Source organism: Xyrauchen texanus, chromosome 14 (genome assembly GCF_025860055.1).
Source record: "Xyrauchen texanus isolate HMW12.3.18 chromosome 14, RBS_HiC_50CHRs, whole genome shotgun sequence".
In the NCBI taxonomy this organism is placed as follows: Eukaryota; Metazoa; Chordata; class Actinopteri; order Cypriniformes; family Catostomidae; genus Xyrauchen; species Xyrauchen texanus.
In genome coordinates, this window is record NC_068289.1 from 4,765,626 (window position 1) to 4,790,445 (window position 24,820).

Consider the following 24,820-nt stretch of genomic DNA (forward strand, 5'->3'; position numbering starts at 1 on the left):
GATAGAAAGAATGTATTTGGAACTACATGAGGGTGAGTAGCCGATGACAGAATTTTCATTTTTGTGTCATTCATTTTCATTCAAGTTCTCCATCAATGTTTTGTCTTCTGTGTGGCTTTGCTTTGGTTTACAGGGTTACAGACAAATAAATCGCTGTGAGAGGACAGGTGGGGGAAAGAAAGAGTGTATATCTGGGAGGTCCTCTTCAATGTCTGTGCTTGAGTGGTTCCCATGACAACGGTGAGTGGATCGGTGTTTGGAGCATGCTCAGTGAGGAGCTGGCGGCTGTAACAATAGCTGAGAGAGCTAAAGGATCTCGCATGCTGCTATCACATCAGAGTGGAATAGAGGTCTTCATGCACACCGCTGTTTCTACTGTCATGGTTTTGCCTTCTCGTGCACTACCTGTCGTTTCTGCATCTGAGAGAGGTATGAAACCTGTAGATGGACATTTGGGAATTATTTTGACTTTCAAAATAATAATGATACGGCTGATTTATTCTTTTGAAAATGCTCCTATTTTGTGCTTGTTGACTGATGCTGCGTTGTGTTGGAATGAATGGATAAATAGTTTGTGATGTTGATGTTGTCTTGATGTATCCACAATTACCTCAAGGTGCTATTTGTACTTGATCTAACCCTTAAAAAAGGACTTTTGTCGGTGTAACAGAATTTATTCAGGTTGATTTTGTCATTACAGTTAATTAAGATGTTATCACATAAATGCAAATAAGAATGGAAATAAGAAATTTGACTAATAATGAATTGAACTCATGTTTGCCTTTTGAGCGAAATGCCACTTGAGGACATTTTCAGCTTGCGTTTCCCTGAGTTGCCTTTCAGTACTGCTCAAGGGAACGGTGTGAATATGATTTGCATACTTCTCCTCATGACAAACCAGTAACAGAGGACAGACCTCTCGTGTTTTCTAGATAGATAGGGAAATAGAAGAGCGAAATACATAGTCACTGCACTGTTACACGATCCTTCTGTTGTGAGGAGTTTTCATGCCTCATTGAACCCCCTGACGTGTCTTCTCGACGATGGAAGGTGAGGGGTCAGTCTGTTACAACGCCAGTATTCTAATTTTTAACCTGACCTTGTCCACCATTATGCACCTTAAAGGGATAATTCACCAAAAACAAAAAAAAAAAAAAAAAATATATATATATATATATATATATATATATATATATATACAGGTATATATATATATATATATATATATTCTGCCATCATTAGCTCACCCTCATGTTGTTACAAACCGAGATGTCACCATTCACTTTCATTGTATGAAAAAAAAGATGCAATTAAATTAAATGGTGACTGAGACCAACATACTGCCTAACATTGTTTTGTGTTCCATGCAAGAGAGAAAGTCATGTTCAGAATTTTCGTTTTTGTGTGAACTATCCCTTTTAACAATACACAGGGCACGGATATGCTGGAGACTCAGCCGTCTGCCCTAATGATATCCTTTATTGATTTATTGTATGTTTGTGTGGGCACAGAACTGGGTCTTAGAAGTGACCCGGCTTGATGCTTTCACTGCAGACAATTGCAAGAGTGTCTGTTGCACGTGGGGTGATAACGGGCAACTTCACTCCTGAGCAGAAAGCCCTCAATATTTCATCCTGTTAGACAGCAGAGAATGAGAGGGAAGGAGAGAGTATCTCAGCACGCTTGAAATTGGAAAATAAATTGAAGTGCAGTTCAAATGAACACTTGCAGGTTTGCATAGTAGCCGTCCAGGGCTAATGCCTTCACTGTGGGAGTGGATGAAGCAGCAAGAGTCGGGGTATTTGATGGTGTTAAAGATTTTGCTTCCTAACTAAAGTGCTTTTCACAAGTATGCCTATTATTTAAAATTAACCCCTGTAAATTGGTTGACTTGCCTTGCTAGGTGGAATACTCTTCATTCATCACCTGACTGTAAATAATTTGTGTACAGTATTAATAAGTGTTTTTAGATTGCAGACATTTGTAAAATTTTATTTGGTGCCTAGTGGATGTATAGTAGAAATATTTATGTAACGCCTAGAAAGTTTGAGGCAAGTGTCACATTTGTCAGGTGAATGCCATCAACAGAATGCTCAGCAAGTTTATGGAGAAACTAAAGGAGTTTGGTATGTGGACTGCCAGAGTTTGGTTTTGTTATCAGAAGACAGTTATGTTGCAAAGTATTTGGGGCACTGGCATTGAACTGCCTTTGTTCATGCATGATAAATGCTTGGAATAATTACAATGAAATGCATCAGACAACTGCAGTAAAACCCCAATTTTTCATCTCCTATATAAATCTTTAATCAAATCAAAATTAAACTTAAGGTTTACATTAGGGCTGGGCGATATGGCAAAAAATATTATCACAATATTCTTTTTCATATCATTCGATATCAATATTTATCATGATATTCAATCACATTTGCACATTGCAAAAAAAAAGAAAAAAAAGAAGAGAAAACAAAATCATTAACAGTCTAAATAGTCTTTACAAAACTGCATTGGGGTCCAGACACAGCCAATGCAGTGGTGTCTGAGGGATCTTCTATGAAAATATTACAATATTTTATAGTTTATCAATTGAGTGCAGTTGGATATGAATGTTATAAGATGATCTGTTGATTTTTAATCATAATGAAGGTATGTATGTATGTATATATATATATATATATATATATATATATATAAGATATTTTCATATTTCTTGACATTCAGATATCCAAGTATGGGGGCATAGAAGCCCATGTGACTGAGGAACGATACTGTATGGGGGTTCAGGGGTATCTTCAGAGAGAAACTTTTGAAAGTGTAAAAGTCTGAATGGACCATTTTTCTATTTTCATTAAAGTGAGAATGACAAACTAGTAATTGTTTTGCCTTTTATCCTTGTCAGAGATGATGAAATCTGAATAATTTCACAAAATTAGAACATAAATCTATTTATTAAAGGCTTGGAACATGCTGATTAACAAAACTACATTTACAAAGAAAAAAACGTTATGGTCTAAAGGCGCTCTGGAAAAAACGCACCTCATGTTTACTCAGATGTGGGGAAAAGAGGAAGCGGGTGCGGATTGGGACAGGGCATCTGTGAAGCATGTTTCAGTGCTAGAGAAAAATATTCAAGAATACAGTGCAGAAAGATCAGATATGATGTAACCGGCACTGTTGTTTTGTCACGCTGCTCACTAGAGACGATGAGAGGGTGTAAGCGTCGTCATGATGTCTTGCAGTCAAGATGGAATCAATCTGGGGTCTGGAACGCGGTGACCTGCGTAACGAGGGCAATAGCGACTTCATACAGTCTGAGGCTGCGTTTCCACTGATGTGGAAAAAATCTGCACAAAGCCACTCCCAACAATAGGGAACCGCTTGCTGTCAATTTTACAATCCACCTCACGAGCTTGACGCACCAATTTGAAAGTGCTCGCTCACTACGCGCCAGTGGAAATGTACGATAATAAAGCCAAACTGCTAGCGTTTTTAGCAACACACATGTCTAGATGTTGAACACAGGCTAAATATCGAAAATTACTCAAAAGCTTATCGTTGATATCATGGAGTATTTTTATCACGATAAATATTGATATCGTTTTATCGCCTAGCCCTAGATTACATTATGGTTTTATTTGATTTTTCAGTCACTGAGCACTTTGTTAGTAACACTATGTTCCTAATAAAGTGCCTGGCGTGATCTTCTGCTGCTGTAGCCCATCCGCCTCAGTGTTTGACATTTTGTGAATTCTGAGATGCTATTCTGCTTGTAGTGATGCTTTGCACTAATAATAGGGGCATTACTTACCTTAAGAAGTAAACACAGTTGTGGTAGAGGCCTACATCTATTCATTCATACATTTAGATGTGTTGAGATTACAAGGACAGGGTCTCTGATTTCATGACGACTCAATCACTATATCATTGTGTTACTGCATGATTAACCAGAAAAAAGTCATAAAAGACAATGAAAGCATGAAAAAGGACACACTTTCTCCCAGATGCAGTTGAAATGTAATACAAGCAGATTTTGAGTCGATTTCTTTGTTAGTGGAGTAGCTGTGTAGTAGTGGCTGAGTGTAGGAGTAGCTGTGTGGAGTAGTAGTGGCTGAGCATCATGTGTGTATGCCCCCTGCTTGTTGATATCAGATACACTGTATAGGATCTGTGAAGTCCCCGTGCATGTAGATGTTGCCGCTTTTTCAAATGTTCAGATCGGCTTTTTTATGCGCAGGGTGCGATTGACAGGTGAGGGGTGGGTGGTGCTTCACTGCTGTCTAGGATGCATCAGAATGCCATTTATGCCTCAAATACGATGTTGTCACATGCGTTTTTGACTACCTCTGTATGTGGTTTTTGTGATTCGATCACAAAACATCTCATACTCTCTTTACCACCATATTTAGCTCAGACAGCTTGTAATCGGAAAATCGGAAAATCATCTTAATACCAGCTGTAAACAGTCTAAAATTACTGCAGCCAGAGCTAGTCAATGCTATAGAACGACTTCCATCGGAGGTAGAAGCCCTTTACAATCCGATTACAATTGCTGAATTTGTGGGCCATAGTTTTAGCATTCAAATGGAGCCACTTTGATATGGAGATAATCATGCCCAGTCAGCATCTTATCCATTTGGACCATACAGTTTCCTGTGAAAGGTGTGCCAGCCTACAGTAAACAGAGATGACAGCTGATCAATTATGGTCCCCCTCCCTCTCCTAATTCCTAATCCCCCTTTCTCCACCACCTGTCCTCTCTTGCTCTCACCTCATCACCCCCCGATGAAAGCCCATTACCGACCAACTGGTTTCCGATGGAGACCGGGGCACCTTCACACAGAGATCCGCTGCTTTGATCCCATCTTCATTCACAAAGAACAACAAATGAGCTGATGTGTGTGTGTGTATGTGTGGGAGGGCCCCTTAGGATAGGGTTGTGTTGGTCTTATGATGTTCTCCCAATGGACCGTTATTAGGGCTCATGTGGAGTTGTTGAAATCTGAAAGCCCTACTCTACCGATAGAAATGCATGAGACTGTCCAACTATATAATCTATGTCATGCAATTAGCCCATTATGCACTATAGATTAACATATAGGCTTTGTGTAATGTGAGGTGTTGTAGTTGAGATATTCTCACATTGCCTTTCTTTAAACACAGGAACAGTTTTCTCCAGGTGTGCGTTCCTCACAAGACACCAGTAGATTTCTCTCATAAGATTGTCTGGCCTGATAAGAGCATTACTCCAGGTTTGTGAAGTCCAATACAGACTGTAATGGAGAAAAAATGATTGATAGTGATTCCATGATAGAATCACGTTGTCTGTTTAGGCCATCTCGATCTTGCTTTATCTGAGCGAGTCTGAAGGCCACCTGCTTCTTACAGTAAAACATCTTCTAACTGTAATAGACCATTTCAAGGACGTAAACAATAACAAAGGAATTGGAACGCTACTGCGCATGTCTTGTCCTGAAGCATTTGCAGTTTGCTCTTTTTATAACCCAGATCTGTCAAAATAAAACTACTGTATACTTTTAGAGTCTAGCTAAAACATATTGTGGAGCGGAGGGGGGCGGGGCCGGACTGGAATGTCGCACGCCCGGTCCCCAATCGGCCTGATGGGGTGCGCGAGGGATAAAGACCAACACGGTACGACAAAGAGAGAGAGAGAGAGGAGAGAGAGAAGAAGCTCACATGTACCATCGCGTGGTCCTCGAACACTCCGCCACACTCTCCGGCGGACGACAGCCACTCCTCTCTGGGCAAACCGGAGTCAAACCTCCGACCCCCAGCGGACAGAACGCCCCTCCGCTTTTCTGGCGGCACCTGGGGACATTCCTGTGCCCCTGGCAGCGGCCCTACCATTCCAGGTGATCGGAGAGTTACTTCCCTCCTCCCCTCGCGGATGGCGGTCTTCCCTCAACCCCTCCACGTTTCTGGGGGACGGCAGGGCACTCCTCCGCCCCTGGCAGCGGCTCCATCGCTCCAGGAGGTCGGGGAATCCAGTCCCCACTTGCCCCGCAGACGGCGGCCGTTCCCCGCATCCGGGCGGTCGGGCTACTCCGTCACCCGGCAGATGGCAGCGGCACTCCCCGGGTGGACGGCAGTGTCGAGGACTCTGCGACGGGCATCCCTCCTCCCTCCCGGGTTTCGGCACCAATGTAAGGGGAATAAGATGGGCAAGGAGAAGGCGAGAACCGGCTTGTCAATATAAATATTATTTAAATATTAAACTCAACCAAAACACACAAACATAAACACACACATGACGGACATGCCTGTAGTTCTCTCTCTCTCGAACCATCGTCACCAACCGCCTTTATCCCTCGCACGCCCCATCAGGCCGATTGGGGACCGGTGTGCGACATTCCAGCCCGGTCCCGCCCCTTCCGCTCCACACAGATCAAACAAGATATGTGCAAAAACAGAAAATAAATTATGAGTTATCATTACCAGATCTTTTAAATAAGACTGAGTCAACAAATTTTCTCAAAAGAACATCAAACGTTTACATGAAGTGACTTATCCAGACATGCTGTTGATACTGAGCATCTACGCAAGAGAGATGATGAAATTGTATCGTAGTTTAGACGCTCACAATTATTTCCTCAGCAGAAAGGCCAGGAATATTGGATCACTCCTGTTATAATCAATTAAGCCATTAATGCTGCAAGCGTGTGACTTGCAGACAAGTTAAGGGGTTTCTTTTTAATTATATATTAAAATAATGTTCCTTGTGTGTTTCTTTCTTATGCGGTAGCTTCTATACTACTACAGATACTCTAAGAACTTGGCAGGTCAATTCTGCTGATATTGTTGACTTTGGTATGACAAATTGCTTGTTAGGTTCCTCATTTGTAAGTCACTTTGTATAAAAGCATCTGCTAAATGACTGTAAATGTAAATGGTTTGCACAGCTTCATTCATCATAATTGAACAGCCTATAGTCACTTTTAGAGCCCATAAAGAAATATTCTGACATTATTAGCCAGCTAAACTCTGCCTATCAAACTTACTATTAGTTGGCAAAAATGTCGTTCACCTGCCAGATATAAGAAGCGTGCTACAGTTGTTAGTGCTACTCGTATACATTGCGCTGTCTCGCTTCACTGCAGCAGTTCAAGCATCCATTAGTGGTTTGCTTTTTCAGAAATCTAAACACATTAATTTCCAATTGTTCGAGGCATCAAGGGAGCATCCAGCCACTGAACAACATGGTCCAAATTGTAATAATGACATGCTATTACAATTGTATTACCGTCAATCGTGTTAAAGTTATAATAAATAAAGTGGATCCCGCTGCTGTTTTGAATGAGTTTGACAAATATCCTTACACCGACAAATAGCTCTTGAAATGGTCTATACATCTGAATTACAGTTGCTGTTGTTTATCAGTGTAGCTCCTGAGATTTTCTCTTCTCTCTCTCATGTTTGCTCTCGTGCCTCTTCACTCTACCTCTCATCACTCACATCTCCTCATCTCCACACCTAACTCTCTTATCAGGCTTCCGGCTCTCACCTATCAATCACTGTCCTATCATATCCCTCTCTGACCTTGGCACAGTTTTCTCTGCATTATCCTTGTCACATTTCACACTGGATCCATAGTACTTTCTCCTCTCTGGAGATTGATAAGTGTGAAGTCTCTCAAATCTACTGCAGGCCTGTAGATTGTTGTTATTGTTACTGTTGCCAGAGGTAGAGCTGCTGGTGTCATAATCCACCTAATGAAAGCAAAAACAGGGACACACTGAGGACTAATCAAGAGAAAGCCCTGGACTGCCTATAGATGACATATAAAACCATGGAGTCTGCTGTATTTATTTACTCACCTTTAAGTATAACAGCTCTCCAATGAGTAATTCAGTATTCGAGGGATTGAGTTATGCTATTAAATGGTCTGCACTTATATAGCACCTTTAACGGTATTCAAAGCGCTTTACACTGTGACTCATTCACCCATTCATACACTCATTCATACACAAATGGCGGTAGAGCTGCTATGTAAGGTGCTAGCCTGCCATTGGGAGCAACTTGGGGTTCAGTGTCTTGCCCAAGGACACTTCGGCATGTATAGTTTTGTGGGCCGGGATTCGAACCACCAACCCTGCGATTAGTGGCCGACCCACTCTACCTGAGCCACAGCCGCCCAATTAGAATTATGCTATTAGTATTTCACAATTAAGTGAGGATAATAATGTACAGCCAGGCAGTCATTACCGCAAAATAAAATCGTCAATAAAACTGATCGCAAAAGAGAAAGGGAGCACAATAATTTTTATTAAACTGTGCCGTTTTTGTGCCACTGAATCAAATTTAATGCTACTCATCTCGTGTTCGACGCTTAATATGCTTCTTATCTGAAACATACGTCTGTGCGTTACGATTAAAGCCTAGTTTCACTTGCATCCACCAGAGCAACACTCGGGCAAGTGATATCCTCTGCACTATCCTGTCCATGAAGCACCACAAAAATGATTAATAGATGGTCCAAAAATGTGTTTTATCATTATTATCCACTTCATAGTTTACTAGTCAAGGAACCCTTTTCAAAAAGCACTGTACAGTGATGATATCAGACCGTAAAACCACGATACCTTGGTATAAACCATGGTTCTAAATTATTACCATATTGATGCACCATGTTATTTACAGGTTCAAAAACCATGGTACTTCATAAAAGGTACCTTTTATACCAAATATACCTTGATATTACCACGCCATGTCTAAAAATACATAATAGTACCATGGTACTTTTTGTAAGTGTAGGTTTATTTAATTGGATTAAAATTGTATTTAGATGTACAAAAAAATAATTAGGGATGTCCTGATCAGCTTTTTTGGCACCCGATCCGATATTTAAATAATAAATATCTGCCGATACCGAGTCCCGATCCGATACTTGTATTTGCCTAGATAATAGAGCTGCAGACTGTTTTTTTTTGTTTGTTTACTAAAAGTAACTAAAAGATGTCTTCAGCTTAATGCATTTAAAGTTTTTTAAAAACTCACATATAAAATCAACGTCTACTTAGAATGGTGTAATAGCTTATTTTAACTTTAATATTCAGGTACAAAAATAAATCACAAATCCACTGAGTTCTGTATGGATGAATAGAAATCTTACATACACTTGCAAATGGTGTAAACAGCTTGACTTGAATAGTCACAACAAAACATGTATTCTAGAAAAACGTATTCAGAATTTCGCGATTCCACTTAAAAGTGGCGTAAATAGTTACACTTGAACAGGCTCAAGTTCAACAACAATAAAACGGTTATCAATAGTTCTGTTGTCAATATCAAAATGCCATTGTGACATACTGCCAACCAGTAAAAACCATGAAAGCATCACACAGAAATGCATTCAAATATATGACAAATATATTCATAACAAGCTCTAAAACTGCTCCAGTGAGAAATCATTAATATCTATGGACTGTTTACTGTTTTTGAGTTATTAAGCAAATGCATGAAGACGCGGTGTCGTTATTGAAGGTTAAACAGTTATATTTATTATTAGTGGTACTGTGACCAACATTAATCTGATTTAAACTGGGATGAGTGACTGATGATGAGATATTGAGAGCACCTGAAGAGTGCACGTCTTTGATTGACACCGAGAGCACTCATGTTAAAGTGAGTAAAGCTAAAAGTGCTCATGATTGCTCAAACTGTCTCTATCACTCAACTCAACACAATTTCTGATTGTCACAACTCACGTCATGTATCATGTATTTGCATGTTTATTTGTTGTCTAATTTGTTTTTAAACCTGTTAGCAGCCTCTATATCAGGGGTTGGGAACCTATGGCTCACCAACCACAAGTGGCTCTTTGTTAAAAATCAGGTGGCTCGCCAGGTGTCTCACCAATCACCAACACATGAACTTTTAAAACTTTCTAGATACTTTTCCAACAGAAAGTGTGGTTGCGATTGCAAAGCTTGAAGTCAATGACACTGTTTTGACAGCCTACTATATTTTAAATGCGATTATCATTAAAATGCTTTTTACATATCGCCCAGCCCAAAAGGGAAGTTTTCATGAAGTAAAATTAAGTAATTGTATGGAGACCCGCGCAAACACGTGTACTCAATTCCATATTGCAACGTTACCTATTAATATTTGCATATTTGTTTGTTTTTGAGTAGTCTATGGGCAATATAAACATTTAATTTTATTGAAAAACTTATGTTTGAAAAACTGTTTTTGAAAATAGTAAACTATTCGTTTGTGGTATGGCTCTTTAAAAAAAATGCATCAATGCATCAACCAAAAACTGTGCAACGAGTCCAAAGAACTACCATAATGACTCTAGAAAATGGGAAAATTTATATTCATACACATGTAATTCTTACACATTTTTAAAAACAAACCGGCATATTCATCTCAATTACATCATATCTGAAAGTTTAAATTCGTGAATGCTTAGAATTGCCAACAACTCCCACTCCATAGTCCATTCTGTCGTGCTTCAAGGGCTGAGAAAGCACTCATTCTTTAGAAGAGCAGTGTATGTGTGATTGCCTGCATGCTGCAAAAAAGATCGGACCTATCACGGATTTTGATTGGTGGCCGATCGATTGGGACACCTCTAAAAAATGGGTTATGTATCATTTATTGATATTGTGACAGCACCCCACCCCCCAATCTCTCTGTTGACATTATGTCCGTAACTGCTTAATCTTTGAAAGCATTCGTATCAAGTTTTCTCTAATTTAGAAAGAGGAAAAATAGCCTTGTGTGGATCTGCTGCTCATTGATTCATCAGTCTAAAAGGCAATTATCATCTTGCTTTATTTCCCTCAGCTTTTCAAGGCTGAAATGCATATTAATTTCATGGGAAAGATTTTCATTTCTTCAATATATCTCTGTGCATCATGTAAGCCATGGTCTGTCATAATAAAGTGAGGGTATATGTGTGAAAGACATGTACTCTTTGGCTTTAAACCATAGTAAAAAAAAGGTGGTTTGCAGGTCTTAACTGGCAACCAAGGTAGTTAGGCTGGTCTAGTTGGATGGTTTTAAAGGGGTTTTAGACACAACTGGACAGACTGTGTGATCAGCTAGCTAAACCGCTAAACCAGCTTAGGTAGACTGATATATCAATTTTACAGATTAAACTATGCAGATAGTTGCTTTTTGGATCTATAAAATAGTATTATTATTCCTCCGTGTTCCTGTGTGGCTGATTGGTTCTGCAACATTACAGCAGCCTCTTGAGGTGAATTAAAAACAATCCCAAACACCTCGTGGGGATTTGCTGTATATATTGTCTTTCATTGACAATATTCGTCCATATTTTTGTTGTCACTTCAGTGCATGTTTTGTTATTTCGGCAAATGAATAACTCTATTGAAACGATCCCCGGCAAGACTCTTGTCTCTTTGTCTGCGTCCATCATAATAGGGAAAGACCAAGAAAATATTTTAACATTTTATAAATCGATTTTAAAAACTATCTACCGATTAATCGTTAGTTTCCACCACCTTAGATATCGGTATCACTAAATTCACTGTCAATATATCGGTCGACCTTTATTAAACATCAGCTTAACCACACTGGGAGACTAGAAAAACCAGGCTAATCTAGCTAAGACCAGCCAATGAACTTATACTGGTTTAAGCTGTCTTTTCACATTGGAAGTCTATTTTAGTATGTGCAAATTTACAGATGAACCAAATTTACAAGCTTACTTGAATTAATGCTCCAATTTTCTTGTGAAATCATGCAATAATGATATTGCTTGTGGCAATGTGGTCATTAATTAAACATCCACCAACAAGAGGACCGGCGGACATTGATCCATTGCCATATTGATGTGTGTGTTTCTTGGAAATGCAAGCTCTGTAAATTGCCTTAGTACAATCTATTGAGGCTAGCTAGAATGTCACGCCAGTGTCTCTGCTAGTTATTTGAGACAATCTCTAAACTAGGCCAGATGTATAATGATTCCCTGCGAGATCGTTACATCTGCAAATGGTGTACACCAATTAGTGATGAAGAAAAACTTCAGCATTGCTTTGTACATATTGTTAGGGCTTCAAACCTTTTGTTTGAAAGGCCTACCATACTGCTTACCTAAGAACAGTAGGATATGTTTATGGAAAAAACCTGTGAACTAAGAAAGATTCTCTCACCTAATCTACCTAATACATTATTCATCAGCGCATTTAACACTGCAGAAACAAAATATTTAAAAACTTTCTTGAGCTACAGTAAAGACACCTATAGCAGGGCTTGTCAACTCTGGCCCATGGGCGCAATCCGGCCCACCAATCATCTTTGTCTGTCCCTCCGACTGATTTTTGATAAAATTGCCTCACCATCTGAAATCCCAGAGTGCTTTCTGTGCAAAACTCAGGGGGCACAGTCAGTTCCCTAGTTTTCAGTAGTCAGGGCACTGATCAGTGAGTCGGCCATTTTTAGGGCTGTCTCATTCGTAAAATCGTTCCAGTGCACTGAAACATTCGCTTCCTAAAAAAATCCCACAATGCACCTTTAAAAGATGTTGTTTATAATGTCTTTCATTCATAATTACCATGAAAATGAAACAGTCTTTTAAATATTTGAGTTGTTAAAAGAAGGTTTAAAATACACTCCATTGTATTTTTATTTGTTTATTTAAGCCTGTGACCGGGTGGAGGGCGGAGCCGGTCGTGATTATACACACCCTGTCCCTTATCAGGCTAATTAATCCTCAGAGAGGGATAAAGGCTGACTGCGGATGGTGGTGCGACGAGAGAGAGATCATTTACGGTCAGCTGATCGTCATGTGTTGGTGTCATTTTGTTTAAGTTTTTCATTAAACTATTATTTATATTGTTAAGCCGGTTCTCGCCGCCTCCTTTCCATTGAACTCCTTTACACTGGTGCCGAAGACCCGGGAAGGAGAGAGAGATTGTTTACAGTCAGCTGACCATCATGTGTGTTTGTGTCTTTGGTTTCAGTTTTACATTAAACTATTATTTATATTGTCAAGCCAGTTCTCGCCTCCTCCTTTCCATTTAATCCCTTTACAATGCCACTTTTTTATGGCATTTAAATTGTCGCAGGTGATTGAGTCATAAGTGTCCCAATGTTCAGTGGATTAGTTCCCTTATCAGTGCCCGAATTCATGTTCACAATATACTGATTCACCAATCAGTACGATATACTGATTCACGAATCCATTATATTGTGAACACTAATTCAGGCACTAGTAAGGGAACTAATCCACTGAACATTGGGACACTTATGACTCAATCACCTGTGACACATTAACAAACTTGAGCATTCAAGCGCAGCTGTTATTAAAGAGAAATCGATTTTGAACCTGCAAAATATCCTGATTATATTTGTTTTTATTCTGCGAGTCAGCCTTCTCAATCATGAACAGCATCAACTCAGTTTGTTGTTCTTTTGCCAATGATTATCAGCACAAAAATATGGCTCATGCACTGTTTAAATTCACAATATCCGCAGGACAATTTAGAGAAAATGGAAGAATAGATATTTTATCTCTTTTTCAAAAAGAAAATTAAATGTAAACGCATTCTTAAGTAAACATGACATTTCTTTATGACCATTGTTTTCATATGTGGGTTGATAATGTGAGAGGGCTTTAGCAGATCTAAATGTTTCTCCTCAAGTTGTATCATTTGTAAACAATAGCCTTAAAGTGTTAAAATTATATTATGTTTTTTTTTTTCATATTAAAGTTTATCAAAAAATATTTGTTAAAGTCATGTTTGATTTTCACCAGATCTTATGAAGGAATTTATGGCCAGACTTTAAAAAATAATATTTCAATATACAGTATACCCTGTGAATATTTTAATATGAATACATGTTTTGTTTTTTTATATGCTTGATGCATGTTACAACCTCTGTTCACCTTGGACACTACATACATAGATACATGTGATTAATATGTAGGCCTGAATAACAAGCTAATGTTCCCATTTGACTGAGATGTTGCAGATATAGCAGACGGTAAGCTTTGTTCAGTGCACTGTTGAAGGCAATGAACCCATGGCAGGCTTGAATCCTCATTAAACGATATCATTGTTCCTCAAATACACCTTGTAATTGAGTCTTCATCTCAATAACATGTTTTTGAAGCTGCCTCCTCTTTAAAGAACTGCAACCCAGCTCCATCTCACCGCTTTAGTCAGAATGAGTATGGTGCTCTGCTGACAGAGCCATGCTCTTCATTTCAGTAGTAGAAGTTCTGCATCTAGTTATACAGGTCTCGCTCTTTCAAGAACTATGTGTTTCAAAGAGATTCTTTGTCAGTTTTGAATGATGAATTGGAGTTTTTTGGATTTGGATATAATAGAAAGATATGAGGACATTAACCTATTTATCGACCCTTATTCTCCAGAATAACTAGTGTACAACCATTTTGAACATTATTTCATAGAGCTTCCAGTGTAGTGTACCACCTTTTTCCTGGGGGACTCACTGGGGAAACTAATGTGGGTTCTGCCGGAAATCGTTCTACAGCATTCCCTAGCTCTGGCTGCAGTCATTTTAAGACCCTGTTTACAGCTGTAATGAGACGCGTTTCGGATGATCTGAACGCAATGTTAGCGCTAAATATAGTTGTAAACGGGGTGCAACATTTTTGTGATTGAACACAAAAAACACATACAGCGGTAGTCAAATACCACATCAAATTTTAGGTTTAAAACACCCTCCTGATCCGGAAGACCAATCAATCAGCAGCCGAACAGATATTTAAACTTACGTGCAGATTTAATAGGAAATAACCGTCTGATCGGAAAACTCAAAAAGCAATTAAATTCCCAAGTATGAGAACTTCCCGGCTCTTCCTTAGCGTATCTGTGATTTGAACATGCAGTTGGCAAGATGACAAGCACACACATCTGAAACTGAACTAACACTACTCCACTAAAACAACCAATAATGTTGCTCGAAATGTTGTGTTTGTGTTTAGATTAAATCTCAACTGCATCTGGGAGAAAAAGTGCGCCGGTTTTGTTCGCGATCTCTTTGTCTTTGTAGTCAACCTATTACCTGTGGTAAATTCAGTTGATTGGACATGATTTGGAAGGCACACACCTGTCTATATAAGATCCCACAGTTCACAGTGCATGTTAGAGCACAAACCAAGCCATGAAGTCCAAGGAATTGTCTGTAGACCTCTGAGACAGGATTGTATCGAGGCACAGATCTGGGGAAGGTTACAGAAAAATGTCTGCAGCATTGAAGGTCCTAATGAGCACAGTGGCCTCCATCATCCGTAAATGGAAGAAGTTTGGAAACACCAGGACTCTTCCTAGAGCTGGTCGCCCGGCCGAACTGAGCGATCGGGGGAGAAGGGCCTTAGTCATGGAGGTGACCAAGAACCCGATGGTCACTCTGACAGAGCTCCAGTGTTTCTCTGTGGAGAGAGGAGAACCTTCCAGAAGAACAACCATCTCTGCAGCACTCCACCAATCAGGCCTGTATGGTAGAGTGGCCAGACAGAAGCTACTCCTCTGTAAGAGACACATGACAGCCCGCCTTGAGTTTGCCAAAAGGCACCTGAAGGACTCTGACCATGAGAAACAAAATTCTCTGGTCTGATGAAACAAAGATGGCCTGAATGGAAAGCGTCATGTCTGGAGGAAACCAGGCACCGCTCATCACCTGGCCAATACATCCCTACAGTGAAGCATGGTGGTGGCAGCATCATGCTGTGGGGATGTTTTTCAGCGGCAGGAACTGGGAGAGTAGTCAGGATTGAGGGAAAGATGAATGCAGCAATGTACAGAGACATCCTAGATGAAAACCTGCTCCTGAGTGCTCTGGACCTCAGACTGGGGTGAAGGTTCATCTTCCAACACAACAACCCTAAGCACACAGCCAAGATAACAAAGGAGTGGCTACGGGACAACTCTGTGAATGTCCTTGAGTGGCCCAGTGTATACTCATTTAAAAAGATACTAGCATTAGCTATTGATTTTCAACATGATCAGCACAACTTTGTGTGTTGGAATATCTGACCTGGTTGCTGGTCGCTCCTTGAAGAACGCGATTTGGCGACTGTTTATAAAAGTTGGAGTAAGATATTCAAGTTGGAGTCCATTGACATGATGGAAAGCATCCTTATTATTGCCTGCAATCAAGATCCCATAACCGTAACCATCTGAACAAGTGGCTGCAAGAGGGGGTAACCTGTCAGATACTTAAGCTATGTTACAGCTCAATGTATTCCTACCTACTGTTGCACACTTCTTACAAAAATATGCATACAATGATATAATATAATGATTGATGTTTCCAATCCGTTGTCGTACAGTCGGCGTTAATGTTCTTGTACTTGGAGCAAATTCTGCTGTTACCTGCCCCAAAGTGTAGAGTTTTGCTCTAAGGTCAAGAACGTATTGAATTTGATTTTTACTATTCGAAGGTCCTTCCTACCAAGCTTCCCGTATGACATCAAGCATGCCACGTGGCCAGCGCTCATACAGTAGCTTAAATGGGGAAAAGCCGGGGGGAGGCTTGTGGGACCTCTTGTACTGCAAACAGCAGGGGTTCGAACCACTTATCCCAGTTCTTAGCATCTTCGTGTACGAACTTACAAATCATGTTTTTAAGGTCTTAGTAAATCGTTCAACCAGTCCGTCGGTTTGTCCACTCTAATTTTGAAGAGTGCCTCCGCAACACTACGTTCTGAGGTGTTGCGTAGAGGCCCTGCTTCCGGATATCACATTGCATAGTCCACCAGAACTAATACAAAGTGATGCCCGCGTGGAGTCTTCTCTAATGGCCTGACGAGATCCATTCCAATTCTGTCGAAGGGGATCTAGATCAACGACAGCGGGCGCAATGGCGCTTTTGGGGTGGCCGGTGGATTCACCAACTGACATTCCCGGCACGCGCACATCAATTACGAAGTTCCCCGTGAATGCCCGGCCAAAAGAAACGGCCATTATACATTCTCCGCCTCCTGGGAACGACGCCATGTAGTCCTGGACCTGGACTTGGAAGCGTTCTTCCTGTTCCAGGCGTACCTCCATGAGGGCATGGTGTTGTGACTGCTGGATGCTGGTGAGGGTTTTGAAGACTTCGGCCAGTGGTGAGGCCTCCATAGCAGCGTTCCCCTCCAAATCTGGGTTCTCGGCACCACTGTAGAAAAGATCTTTGTTTGGGGCAAAGGAGGAGACAGTAGACAGCGACGCAGGGTCAAGGTCAGTTCTTTAATTGGAATGATTTGTTACACACACACACACACACACCGGTAACCGTCGTTGTGAACATAAAATAATAATGTCAGACCTGCTGTTTGTTTGTAGATCTCTGGATTCTAACGGCCCATAACCCCCAACCCCCCCCACCGTTCTTTGGACACTCTGGCATGCCTTTTATATCTCCTTCCGCATCACTATAACGAGAGACAGGTGCTAGGGGTAATTATGAACCAGGTGACAAAACTTACTGCTCTCTCTCCCACAGACCAACAAATGACCACGTTCCACGATGCCACATCAAGAAATTACATGTATTATAATAATACAAGCTGTATGAAATTTCATGTCAGCTATACATTTTAACACAAATTATTAACAAAGCTAAAAAAGTTGAAAACCGAAAAAATAAAACACATAACTTGCCACATATAACTTACATGGGTTGTGAAAAAAGTGGAGAGTGTTATAGCTGTTTGAATGGGATCTCCAAGGTCCGATTAACCTCTGTGAGTATATGAAAATGAACATTTACAGTGACAGCCAAAAACATTGGTTGCATTTTCACGTTGTAGAGTGGTAGAGCCTCTTTGAAAAAATACTTGCAGGGTTTCCACACAAATTCCATCGACTCTTCTTAGTATCTTCAATGAAAACTGAAAGTTCAAAGACAAAACTTGGAAGATTTGAGCCCTGAAGAGGGCCAGGGCCGAATAAGACATTTATGATATTATTGGCAACTTGTATATTACTTTTAATTTTTTAAAAAATGTTTTTATCCAAACTGAATCAGAAATAAAGTGAAGCTTCAACATTTTTACAACAGCTCCTATTGTGTCCACTAGGAAAAAGACATGTTAATGTTGTGTGGGTAGATGATAGCAACATTTTCAGTTAAAGCATCTGTGATCTGCAGAAGTTCAATTGGACTGACCAAATATATAGATGTGAATTTTTTGTGCAACTTCATGCAATTGTACTTTCTATTTTTTTTAAAAATAACGTTCATAATCCACTTGGCTCAAAAATCTTAGGGGGCACACTTGAGTTGGCATGACACCTCTGATCAGGTGTTCCTTAAAACATTTAAAGCTGTGAAAGGTTACTTTCGTATGGATTTACATCTAAACTCTAATATAGATAATGTGACCATAAAGATAGCCCTTAGACCACTTACTGCAAGACATTGGAGATAAGCAGCCAATGATCAATAATTGTCCGGACTTTCTAAAGTCTTCCCGTATATCGGCTTTCTCCAGGATAAGATGGAATCTTGGGGATCAGGCAAAATTGTCACCAGGCACTAATTCAATAATGACTACTTAACCCTAGCATGCATTATCCACATTCACTAGGCAAGCCATCCTCATTATAAATAAAGCTTACCTGTGGCCTGCAAACGTTACTCTAGTAAGGGAAGATTTGAGTCTGCACTGATATGCACATTTTAGCAATTCCACCATTGCCTTTATCTTATAGCTATCTTCTGTCAATGACACTCTCCCACCAATATACTCATATGTCGCCCTTCACTAATATTGCTCCTGGAAATAGCTTTAATTCCTTTTTGTGTAAGCACACATGCAGAAGAAGGAAACAGGTTGGATATATTTTACTGCATCTATTGTGATATTGTAATAAATAGCAACTACACTTTAGAGCCAGAAGTATTATTTTCTATATTGAGAGCATGATGAATCATGGGGTCACTCTTCACCCTGCAGCTTAGTTATATTCCATGATTTTCCACCTGCCTTAACCTAGAAAGCACCCCTTCTATGCTATCACGTAGACCTGCAAATACAATCAGTATGTGGTCTTTTAGTCTTTGATTCCCGATGAAGCAGCCTGCATTGACCAATATGTAGCCTCACTACAGCTGCAGTACTGTGGAAGAGATTTAAGATTCCACATTTGCAGGTGTGAGGCATGTAAGCAACACCTGCAGAGAATAGGGTTAGATGGTTGTGGATGCACATTTTTCTTCTTCCTTTTTCTATGGTTTTTACTCCAGGGATTTAAAGGAGGAACTAATAGAGTTGCTACGATGAATGATTATGAGGATATATCACATCTTTATATGCTCCCCAGGAGTGTGTGTGTGTGTGTGTGTGTGTGTGTGCGCGCGCGCGCACTGTTAAGCTATCACTTGTAGCACTCTTGTTTTTGTCACACACATATGGACACACCATATGGATAAAGCCACAAGCACACATTTATATACACTGTGATAACAAGATGAGGAAGTGCTGCTTGCTGCCTGTTTTCTGAGTAATTGTGATGTTAGTATAAATAGTAGCATTAGACGACGGACGGATGGATAGATAAATAGATAGAACAGCATGCAGTGTTACACAAATGAACACATAATACACATAAATGTGTAAAAATGCCCCTTCAAATGTATTTCGGGGGGAAATATTGGCCTTAAAATACAAAATAGAATTTCTGACACATACTACAAAGTCCTCAGGTTCTGGCAATCGTCTTAGCGAGCAGCTGGACCACATACTGACAGACATTTTCCAAACACCAGGCAGAGCTGCTCATAAGATTAGTAAGATAGAGTGGAAAAGCAACTGAATGTGTTTATTGACAGGAGAATGACTCCTTTCTGGTTGAGGTCGATCAGTGTCTCCCTGAGTAATGATGAGTCATTAAAACTGCATTCACTGAATTGCCACTATCAAAGCTTGAAGAATGTCTAGAAGGTCATTGGGCTGATATTGAGGTGAGAGGAGATAAATTGCAAGGCAAAACATTCCCTGAATTTCAGAGCCTTGAGTCACAGGAGCTTAAATGACATACCAATGTGTGAACTGTGAGTTGTGGTCTTGTTGTTATTTGGGAATAAACATTTAAAGAATTGACATATAGCTTAAACAATATGTTTGACAATAATTCAGTCTGTAGATTTGGACCTTTAGCAAAATTTCCAATTCTTGAAAATCTGTGTTATAATAGTGTTTGTCCAGAGAACTCATACTATTTACCAATGTTTATTTGGCAGTGTTGATTTGTTTCTGGATGTGCTTTGTTTTAGGGAAACTACAATGATTTAAAAGTGCACTCAGCAATTCCTGAGATTTGTTGATATTCAAACTCAACTGCCAAACAAACACACCCCTCACTTCAGCGCTCCTTTGGAAGCTCTGCCCCCCAATTCATGCACGCATGACGGTTTTACGCACACTAGCTCCAGACACTCACTTCTCTCCTGCTACTAAATCAAACATCACAACAACAGCATGTATGGGTTCTGTGAAACATAGCACATTTTATGTTACCCATCTATCAAGAAGAAAAAGAGCAACTTCTTTATCCATCTTCAAGTCTTTTACCTCTTGGAGGTCTTTCTACTGCTGAAAAGCCTTGCCAATGTTGCACAGCTGCTAGCCCTCAACTTATCATAATCCTTCTTTTTAGTTTATATTCGTCTGAATTTTTCTCTTGGTCTTCTTCTCAGCCATTTGTCCTCCTTGGAGTTTAGAAAGTTTGCATCGGCCAGATTTGCCATCACTCTTTTCCTCTTGCTGTGCCCCCACCCCCATCCTGAGCATGCGCAAGAAGCACCCCCTGTTGCTGATTGGCTGGCGTAGTGTTTTTTGGACCGGTCTGTTCCACTTTGTTTTTGACCCATTTACAGAACCATGGCTGTGCACAAATACTAGTTTTTTTTGTTAGCCCACCCACATAACAGACAGCTAGCAGACTGTGAGGAGAAATTTGCAGAATTTGACAAAAAGTGTATTGGATTAGAATTACTGTGTGCACCTTTAAAACTTCAGTTTTATTCAGAGTGTTTGGCTTCTTAACAAAATTGCCTCAATCCAATCAAATGTTTTCTCTCAGAAAAACATAACAATACAAGACTTAGAAATACTTCAGTCTCTTTGTTAATTCAAGACATGGGTCAGTATTATTTCTGGACACCTGTATTTATGTTTTTCCCTTTGTTTTGTAGTTGCCTGGGGTCTCAGCACTCTGACACTGTGGATTGTGTGTCTACCTCTAAGGACACAATCGTTGAAACAATCGATGGCCCTGAGCCTGTGAATGGGAGCCTAAAGCAAGCAGAGTAAAGGTTCACACACACACAGTTGATGAAAATGGGGTAAGTTTAAGAACTTAAAGCTATAAGACTAACTGCAGTTCTCCGGGGATTTTCTAACACACCCAATAGGTCAAGAAACCTGCAAAGATATACAGTGCATCCGGAAAGTGTTCACAGTGCTTCACGTTTTCAAAATTTTGTTATGTTACAGCCTTATTCCAAAATGGATTAAATTCATTATTTTACTCAAAATTCTACAAACAATACCCCATAATGACAACGTGAAAGAAGTTTGTTTGAAATCTTTGCAAATTTATTACAAATAAAAAATGAAAAAATCACATATACATAAGTATTCACTGCCTTTGCCATGGCACTCAATATTGAGCTCAGGTGCATCCTGTTTCCACTTATCATCCTTGAGATGTTTCTAAAACTTGATTGGAGTCCACCTGTGGTAAATTCAGTTGATTGGACATGATTTGGAAAGGCACACATCTGTCTATATGAGATCCCACAGTTAACAGTGCATGGCAGAGCACAAACCAAGCCATGAAGTCCAAGGAATTGTCTGTAGACCTCCAAGACAGGATTGTATCGAGGCACAGATCTCAGGAAGGGTACAGAAAACTTTCTGCAGCATTGAAGGTCCCAATGAGCACAGTGGCCTCCATCATTCGTAAATAGAAGAAGTTTGGAACCACCAGGGCTAGAGTTGGCCGCCCAGGCAAACTGAGCAATCAGGGGAGAAGGGCCTTAGTCATGGAGGTGACCAAGAACCTGATGGTCACTCTGACAGAGCTCCAGCATTTCTCTGTGGAGAGAGGAGAACCTTCCAGAAGAACAACCATCTCTGCAGCACTCCACCAATCAGGCCTGTATGGTAGAGTGGCCAGACGGAAGCTACTCCTCAGTAAAAGGCACATGACAGCCCGCCCGGAGTTTGCCAAAAGGCACCTGAAGGACTCTCAGGCCATGAGAAACAAAATATTTGGTCTGATGAAACAAAGATTGAACTCTTTGTCTGGAAGAAACCAGGCACCACTCATCACCTGGCCAATGCCATCCCTACAGTGAAGCATGGTGGTGGCAGCATCATGCTGTGGGGATGTTTTTCAGCAGCAGGAACTGGGAGAGTAGTCAGGATTGAGGGAAAGATAAATGCAGCATTGTACAGTGACATCCTTGATGAAAACCTGATCCAGAGCACTCTGGACCTCAGACTGGTGCGAAGGTTCATCTTCCAACAGGACAACGACCCTAAGCACACAGCCAAGATAACAAAGGAGTGGCTGCGGGACAACTCTGTGAATGTCCTTGAGTGGCCCAGCCAGAGCCCAGACTTGAACCCGATTGAACATCTCTGGAGAGATCTGAAAATGGCTGTGCACCGACGCTCCCATCCAACCTGATGGTGCTTGAGAGGTCCTGCAAAGAAGAATGGGACAAACTGCCCAAAAATAGGTGTACCAAGCTTGTAGCATCATACACAAAAAGACTTGAGGCTGTAATTGGTCCCAAAGGTGCTTCAACAAAGTATTGAGCAAAGGCTGTGAATAATTATGTACATGTTAATTTTTTTATTTGTAATAAATTTGCAAAGATTTCAAACAAACTTCTTTCACGTTGTCATTATGGGGTATTGTTTGTTGAATTTTGAGGAAAATAATTAAATTAATCAATTTTGGAATAAGCCTGTAACATAACAAAATGTGGAAAAAGTGAAGTGTTGTGAACACTTTCCTGATGCACTGTGTATGGCCTTGCTGTACATATACATAAAGTATACATGATAAAATCAATCATGCTACCTGAGCAGTTTTGAGGCAATTTTTAAATGCTCTCTGTCTTTTCTTAACTCTTAAGTGTGTTTTTATTGTTGCTACTGGTGACAGTTTAAGCCATTATTCTGAAATTATATTCAGTGGCACCACAAAGTGTTTAAGCAATTGAAGTAATGCTTCTAAATGTATGAATGTCATTGCATTAGATAAAAAGATAGTAAAGTGGCATCTTCAAACTAATTATGCTCAAGCTTTTTTCAGAACTAACTTAAACCAACTGGTCCAAGGTTCATATTTAATGGATGTTTCCTCTCAAGTTCACAGGTGTAGCTCATCACATTACCTATGGACATGTTCCAAGTTTGACTTTTAGAAAGTGTCCAAATACTTTTTTGTCTTATTTTTGAATAGTATGTCTATTTTATAATAACACAATTTTAAGAAATTATTTATTGGAAAAGTGTTTTTGGGGGGACAAAAATGCCACTTAATTCTATATTATGCTATATAATGCAAATAAAAGTTTTAATGTAGAAACTCTATTATACCCTCACCTAAAGGATTATTAGGAACACCTGTTCAATTTCACATTAATGCAATTATCTAATCAACCAATCACATGGCAGTTGCTTCAATGCATTTAGGGGTGTGGTCATGGTCAAGACAATCTCCTGAACTCCAAACTGAATGTCAGAATGGGAAAGAAAGGTGATTTAAGCTATTTTGAGCGTGGCATGGTTGTTGGTGCCAGACGGGCCGGTCTGAGTATTTCACAATCTGCTCAGTTACTGGGATTTTCACGCACAACCATTTCTAGGGTTTACAAAGAATGGTGTGAAAAGGAAAAACATCCAGTATGCGGCAGTCCTGTGGGCTGAAAATGCCTTGTTGATGCTAGAGGTCAGAGGAGAATGGGCCGACTGATTCAAGCTGATAGAAGAGCAACTTTGCCTGAAATAACCACTCGTTACAACCGAGGTATGCAGCAAAGCATTTGTGAAGCCACAACACACACAACCTTGAGGCGGATGGGCTACAACAGCAGAAGACCCCACCGGGTACCACTCATCTCCACTACAAATAGGAAAAGAGGCTACAATTTGCAAGAGCTCACCAAAATTGGACAGTTGAAGACTGGAAAAATGTTGCCTGGTCTCATGAGTCTCGATTTCTGTTGAGACATTCAGATGGTAGAGTCAGAATTTGGCGTAAACAGAATGAGAACATGGATCCATCATGCCTTGTTACCACTGTGCAGGCTGGTGGTGGTGGTGTAATGGTGTGGGGGATGTTTTCTTGGCACACTTTAGGCCCCTTAGTGCCAATTGGGCATCGTTTAAATGCCACGGCCTACCTGAGCATTGTTTCTGACCATGTCCATCCCTTTATGGCCACCATGTACCCATTCTCTGATGGCTACTTCCAGCAGGATAATGCACCTTGTCACAAAGCTCGAATCATTTCAAATTGGTTTCTTGAACATGACAATGAGTTCACTGTACTAAAATGGCCCCCACAGTCACCAGATCTCAACCCAATAGAGCATCTTTGGGATGTGGTGGAACGGGAGCTTCGTGCCCTGGATGTGCATCCCACAAATCTCCATCAACTGCAAGATGCTATCCTATCAATATGGGCCAACATTTCTAAAGAATGCTTTCAGCACCTTGTTGAATCAATGCCACGTAGAATTAAGGCAGTTCTGAAGGCGAAAGGGGGTCAAACACAGTATTAGTATGGTGTTCCGAATAATCCTTTAGGTGAGTGTAAATGCCACACTGTACAATGTTTTTTTTAATGTCCCGCAT

The 24,820-nt window shown here is 40.3% G+C and overlaps 1 protein-coding gene across 1 annotated transcript in view; it reads left to right on the top strand.

Moving 5' to 3' along the window:
• The first annotated feature begins 287 nt into the window (after positions 1 to 287).
• Positions 288 to 24,820, top strand: part of LOC127654641 (uncharacterized) — a 41,560-nt gene continuing 17,027 nt past the window's right edge. The window contains exons 1-2 of the mRNA XM_052141870.1: positions 288 to 429; positions 21,139 to 21,288. The gene's annotated coding sequence lies outside the window, so the exon portion shown is untranslated. The remainder of the gene's footprint in view (positions 430 to 21,138; positions 21,289 to 24,820) is intronic.